Source organism: Eurosta solidaginis, chromosome X (genome assembly GCF_040869045.1).
Source record: "Eurosta solidaginis isolate ZX-2024a chromosome X, ASM4086904v1, whole genome shotgun sequence".
Taxonomy (NCBI): domain Eukaryota; kingdom Metazoa; phylum Arthropoda; class Insecta; order Diptera; family Tephritidae; genus Eurosta; species Eurosta solidaginis.
This window is the reverse complement of record NC_090324.1, coordinates 37,939,951-37,947,310: the sequence shown is the minus strand read 5'-3', so window position 1 is coordinate 37,947,310 and position 7,360 is coordinate 37,939,951. Positions and strand designations below refer to the sequence as shown.

The 7,360-nt window shown below is 43.3% G+C and overlaps 1 pseudogene; it reads left to right on the top strand.

Annotated features, from left to right (window-relative positions):
* The first annotated feature begins 4,209 nt into the window (after nucleotides 1–4,209).
* On the top strand, nucleotides 4,210–6,537 carry LOC137235476 (histone deacetylase 6-like; annotated as a pseudogene).
* Nucleotides 6,538–7,360: the final 823 nt, after the last annotated feature.

Genomic DNA, 7,360 nt, shown 5'->3' with positions numbered 1-7,360 from the left:
ATCCCAAATTTGCTAAGTGGACGGCTTTGGGATTAATGATTTCATCTATTAGATCCGTAGAAATATGGATGCCATAAATCATGCAGAATGTCCCTGCCTCTTCTCTGAGCTCTTCTTCCGTCAGATCCTGATACTTCCACAAAAAACTAAATTTAATCGCAATGTCTGTTCGGCCTGAGTGCGTCGTAAACCGGCAGTGGGTAGGCGCACAAGGGTCGGTCTCGGTTGGCAATTCACTCCAATGAAATAAGAGAAAGCACAAGAGGATTTTCCTCGTTATAATAGGTGGAATTTATTAGATAAGTAAAAATAAGTTGGGTACAATATTACCTGAATTGATTGTGATCAGAACGGCAGAGATCGTTGGCGGCAGATGCGCGCTGTACGGCAGTTGAAATCCAAGAGGCCGGTTGTATAGCAAGCTACAACCGTTGACCCGCAAAATCCTCCGTTTTGGAGGGGAAAGGCACCCACACATCAACCCCGACATGCATATGCATGAGTGCTGACAAAAAGCACACATACACGTGCATGTACATGCATGCACATGCATGAGGTTGATGGTGTGGGTGGTTATAAATTAATTCGAGTATCGAGTATCGATTTGCAGAGTTGCATTGGGGGGGTCGCAATCAGATGCGGAAAAGTTAGGCATCCTGCCTAAACATGCCGGCCCCCCTTGCGATACGCAACATCGTTTTCCGCCAATGACCTCCGCTGAAACGAGAAAAAATTAATATAAGACTTACACACTAAACTTAATCTAAATGAAGAGTTCGTCTGCGACGCAAAATGGCCGGGAATCCTTTCCGACTTGCTTAGCATGCCACCTGAGCAAAGATGAAAGAATTAGCGGTTATGAACAGTGGAGTGAATATTTCTTGCCATTGAATTATACATAATTCTTAAATATAGAAATTTAGAATGTAATATGTGTATTGTCGATGGCCAGTAAGGCTGGACGAAGAGGCCGAGGTCTCCGTTCCAGAGTGGCACCATTTTATTATTCTTTGGTTTTTTTTGTCGTTCCGGATGGAGAGGCCGAGGTCTCCATTCCAGATTTGCGGTTTTTCGTTGGTTGGACGAAGAGGCAGAGGTCTCCGTTCCAGACTCGAGGGTTTTGAGGTTTTTCTGGGCTGGACGAAGAGGCCGAGGTCTCCGTTCCAGCGTATAACGTGTCGTGTCGCTCTCAGGGCGACTGTGGCATTTTTTTTGGATGTGCCAGGGCGAGTGGCCGTGAGGTTGGTTGGGTGATGTGCGTTTTCGCTGCAGCTCATGTATTTCGTCAGTTGTGAATTATATTATTACCCTACAAAACACCTGGTCACAAACCTACCCACGCCCATGCAAATGTGACTACGAATATAACCTGTCACCGTAAAATGACTAGTCAAATGACGTGGAGTGACGAGAACGTTTTTGCAGAATAGTTAGTGCGGTGATTTCGAGCAGCTTATATATTTCAACATAACCAGCAAGATTGCGGTGTGTGGGAGGTTGGAGCGGACGTGATTCCAAGCCACCCGCGCAAAATTACTTGTTTTCGTGATACGCGTGGTGTTTTATTAACAAACGTACGTTAAAATATGTGAATAAACCGAGTTTAAAACGAACCGTAGAGGCTGACGACGGTATTGGTTTAATTTTGTGCGACAGCTCATGACGAATAGCGAATATCGTAATTAAATTGGAAAATGTACCAACTGCCGGTGCTTACATGCAGATTGGCGATGCGTTCTTCACGACGCGTTCTATCTGCACGTACCATTATGCTAAATGTACCATGCAACTCTGTCGTGTATTTCTTGGTTAGCTGACAGCTGGTATGGTGAATTTGTGGTGTGCGAGTATATATATACATATATGTATTTGCTTGCCCTTGAAAAAAACTAGGTCACTGGGGCAGTAGCACACTAGGCCGGTAGAAACAGTTGACTTTTTCCCATTTCGGCATTTTGTCGTGTCGGGATTCTTTTATTTCGGGACCCGGATTGTTTTTGTACCGAGCCCTTATAATGACTGTTTGTGATGTTTGTTGTTGAGAAACAACAAGTCCTGCCCCCCAGCCAGAAAACAGTGCCCAAAAAACGGAAAGGGTAAAAAAAAAACAACAAAAAAAAATTTCTTTGAAAAAAAATGTGAATTTTTTGCAAGGAAAGGTTGCTTTTCTTGTTTTGTCCCCCCTTCCTTTGAGTTCCTTTGTTTTGTATGACTGAATGGTACGTGCAGTAGATGCCTATATTCGGCAGAAACACGTCAGTACCGATTCTGATGTTTTGCGGTTTTCGGTACTGCTTTGGTGTAGTTATCGGGATCCGCTTTTTTTTTCTTTCTTAATATGACAGCACTAATGAGGCTGCCGTTGGTATGTTGCGGGTTGCCATCCAGTTGATTTCCCGTAACAGGAATTTTCCAGGATGCATTAATTGTCGGATTGTGGTGGATAAATTACCCTCACCACATTGTTATTTGGAAAAGGATTTTCAAGCTGGTAAAATGTAAGTATAACAAATTCCTAACGGAGTTTTAATAATTTTAATTTTTATTTTTTTTTTTTAATTGGTTTTCTCTTTCCTTTTTTAGTTTCAAAATGCAACAAATTATGATCAATTTGGAGTATGGGGATGCGCAGCCCATTCGACTGATTGCGGATATCCGCTATATGGAGCGACGGAAGGGTTCCTACGAATGTCATGTGCCGGATGAGGCTTTGGCGCCGGAGATAAAACGGGTGCTGCTGGCCATGGATCCGGAAGCACTGCGGGCCCAGCGGAAGCCCATTGTTGTGTGGGCACGGGGGAGGGCCACAGCTTGGTACGCGCGCTTCTATCGTGGGTGTGAGGGTCAGCTGTGGGTTCGTCGGACACCCCAGGTTCCGCCGTTTCAAAGGCCGTTTAGGTGCCGCGTGTGCCGGCGGTCACTAAGTTGCTTTGCGGTTCTCGTTGCCCATTTAAATCGCCATCTGGGCTTCTCCCCGTATCGGTGTTGGAGTTGCCCCAAGCGGTATGCGTCGTCCGCAGCGCTCTCCGTGCATCGCCGTCTTCGCCACTGAAGTGGGTTTCTGTGCCACTCAGTTACGGCTGTGACGTAATTTAATTTAATATTTGTTGGAAAAAAAAAAAAAATAATAAATGGATTTATATTATCCTTCATATGATTTCGGCCTGCTTAGTTAGGTTGGGGGGGGGGGGGGGGCTCTTGTGATTTAGCCTTGTGTTGTCTTCTCTAGTCTTAGACAGACGCCAACAAGAAACGCACCATTGGGTGGTCGAGTTGGGTAACATGGGAACTCTGTCGTTTCTCGTTTTCTTGTATGTATCATACATATATACATACGTTGGTTGAACATTCCAGTATAGAGAATGAAGCAAAAACAAAAAAATGAATCGAAAGATTTATTTTACCGTTTTTGCTTCAATTCATGTGGAATTTTACGCGTTGCTGGACACAAGGGTAAGTAGTAAAACATTTTGCAATAATTTTATTTCAATAACTATTTTTTATGTTATTTCAGATTTTTAATAAATTTTCTTTTCTTTTTCAGGTGACTGGTGGTGGAGATGCAGAACAGTGGATGGGTAAGTATGCCGGTATCGTTCCGTTTTTAGTGTTTTGTACATTTTCTAACTTCTTTACTTTTGCCTTTTCTCGTTTCAGGTATTGGTGATGAAAAGTGGAAAAAAAATACCACCTATATTGTTCATAGTCATCTAAATAAAATGCAAATTGCTGACCCTTACAATAAATATCCTTGAGGTCGAAGAGATCTACACAGCCGCCTGAAAAAACCCCCAAAGACCCCGAGGCCGGCAGCTGGCCAGTGGAGGTCTCGCACACTAGGCGCAGTAATGAGTAGTGGTAATTCTAATTCGAATAATGGCACAGCGGGATTAAATTTAAAGGCAGGTTCAATAAATGTGGGCCGAGATAACGGCTGGCTATCGTACATAGTGCCCAGTATGCAAAGAAAGGTCCCAAATTACATTATGATTTAATAGAAGGAAGTAAACGTTCTAAGGATGACTCTGTGCTGTCCAAGTAGACGGGATGACTTGGAAAGCTATTGCCGTGACCTTCGTCGCGAAATTGTCAAAAAAAAAAACATGCGAAATGGTTGCGCACCGCTTTTCATAGCCTGTAAACGTGGTTGCGTGTCTGTACCAGGCTATTTGGTAACCGTTTGTGAGGCTGATATTGAACCGCGTGACCTTTCTGAAGTATCCGAAGATCATACCTTTCATTTTGTCACGCCCCTCTGGTGTGCTGTGGTTTTAGGAAAATTGCCTTTGGTAAAATGTTTGATACGCAGGTTTTTTTTTTTTTTTTATTATTGGGCGCGTTTCGTCATCAACTTGATGCTGAGAACAAAGCAAAACCAACAAGAACAAGTTGTTAAAGATATATTTCACAATGCTGTAATTGCACAAACAATGACGCAAAAACCTACTGGCATTGTTTATGATGAAACTATGTCTCAACATCGTTGCCTCTGGGATGAAAATCATCCAGAGAGACCAGAACGCTTCATTCGTGTGTTGGAACGATGCAAAGAGTTGCAGCTTATTGAACATTGCAAACGGATTCCATCACGTCGTGCTACGAAAGATGAGGTACTCCTGTTACATAGCAATGAACATTATGAGCTTCTACAACAGACTTCGGGTGTGCACGATGTAGTAGGAATGAAAGGTTTAAAGTTCAAAGTTCGATTCAATTTATATACATCCGTCCACCTTTGAGCTATCTCTACTGGCGACCGGTTCGACGATAGACTTAATTGAGAATATAATAAATGGCAATGTACAGAATGGTATGGCAATCATACGACCACCAGGTCATCATGCAATGAAGGCTGAATTCAATGGTTACTGTTTCTTCAACAATGTGGCCATAGCAGCACAATACGCTTTAGGCATTTTGAAGTTAGGCAAAATAAGGATTGTCGATTGGAATATACATCATGGACAGGGTACGCACCGTTTCTTCTACAGTGACCAAAGGGTTCTCTATTTTTCAATACATCGTTTTGAGCATGGCACATTTTGCCCAATCTAAAGGAATCCGATTTTGATGCTATTGGTTATGGCAATGGCTTGGGTTATAATTTTAATGTGCCCTTAAATAAAACAAAAAATGGGCAATGGTGATTACATGGAAATCCTTCAACAATTACTTATACCGGTTGCTGTGGAATATCAACCTGAATTGATTATTATATCGGCTGGTTATGATGCAGCTTTAGGCTGTCCGGAAGGCGAAATGGAAGTCACACCAGCATTTTATCCGCATATGTTAAGTACATTAATGAAATTGTCGCAATCGCATGTAGCTGTGGTTTTATAAGGTGGTTACTGTTTGGACTCGCTAGCAGAAGGTGCAGCACTCACACTACGCACCCTTTTGGGCGGGACATGCCCAAGGCTAGTAGAAAACTTGATCCACCCAGTGAAGTTGTACAAGATGCAATACTCAATTGCATTTATGCACATCGTTCTTATTGGCGCTCTTTGCGAATTCAGCCCATATATACCATGGAAGAACTGAATAATGTTAATCCGCAGCCAAAGTTGCATAAAATTAGTCGCCTATTCATTGGCGGTAAGTCACTGCCTGCACGTTTTCCTACAAGAAAGACTGCCCCGGTTATAGCACCAGAAATTGTTGCACAGAATGAGAGGCGCTTGAAGTATTTAAAAAAAGTGAAACCAAATTGCTTTCTCCACAAATACGCGTTTGTTATGTATATGATGATTTAATGCTTCAGCATAGTAACTCCTTCGAAGAGGGTCATCCCGAACAGCCCGAGCGCATGAAACGTATTCATGAAATGCATCAAGACCATCAACCCACGGAACGCATGAAACATCTGCCAACACGTACAGCAACTACAGATGACATTTGTTTAGCGCATACGCGTGCGCATCTAAATTTTATTCGACGCATAAGCCATAAGGATGAATTGCAAGGAAATGGGTGACAAATATAAGTCAGTTTATTTTCATCGAAAAACGTTTGAATGTGCTACAATGGCGGCAGGTTCGGTATTGCAAGTGGTTGATAAAGTTTTTGAAGGGTGAGGCCCGAAGCGGTATTTGCATTGTACGCCCGCCTGGTCATCATGCCGAGCCGGATGTACCCCATGGTTTTGACTAAGAACGAATTGACGATTCACATGAACTATCATACGCTGGAACGTATGTACATGGCCATGTCGCTTCTGTAGCAAGGTTTGCGATAGTGCGGGTAATTTGAAAAGCTGAAGGAGTATGCTTGTCGTCATTGTGATCTTAAATTAGCCAAACCCGATACACGAAAGTGTCATGGAATGAGACATACAGGTGAGAAGCTAACGAATGGTTACTGTAAGTATGATATTAACTTGTTCTTTACTTGTAGGTGCTGGTGTGTTGCAATTTTAAAAAAAACTCGGCATAGGTGATGTGGTGCATTTCGATTGTATGGATCTCCCCGCCCCGGAAACTCTTATGCGTGCGCTAGAATTGCTCAAGGAAACACTTTTGGATACTGCTAAGCTGCAGGTGAGATTCCATGCACTATTATGAGTTGCTCTTATTGGTATTAAGCTCCAGTGTTGTGGCCATAGTGTGCCAAAGAATAAAAAAAGGGGGGGGGGGGAGGGTTTGTATTGTGTGGCAGATTGGGGATCTGCGTCAGGATTGTGTTGGCCTCGTTCGGGGGAACGAGAGCAGGGTATTAAGATAGATAATGGGCTGAACGCCTTTAGGTTCGGTGGCAGATCGGTTCGCCCTACTGCTGTAGATTTTTATGATGTCCTCGTTATGGGATAACGAGTGAATGGGAGTGGTTTCTTGTGTCCTCGCTCGGGGTGAGCGGGTGAATTTGGGTTAATTTTTGAAATTGAATTGAATTTGGAATTTTTTGGTGTCCTCGCTCCGGGGTGAGCGAGTGGACTTGGAGTTTAACTTTTGAAAATTCAAAAATAAGTGCTTTGTGGCAGATGGGGAATCTGCATTAGGCTAGGGTCGATTTTTTGAAAAGAGGGATGGGAAGGAAAGGAGGGATTGTTAAGAGGAGCCCGTGGTCCTCTCACAATCGATCTCCGTAGGGAGAAGGATCAGTTTGACCAAAGGTCGTCTGACTTGACCCTTCTCGGTTATGAGGTCGACTACACGTACTCGGCCATCTTCGCCGGGGTGTACGTTGACGACTCTACCTAACCTCCATTCGTTGGGAGATAAGTTGTCCTCTTTGAGGACGGCGAGATCTCCCACTTGTATGTTTTCTTTGGGATGCTTCCACTTCACCCGTTTTTGAAGTTCGGATAGATATTCCACCTTCCATCGCTTGCAGAAAGTCTGATGGAGGGGTTTGAGTTTCT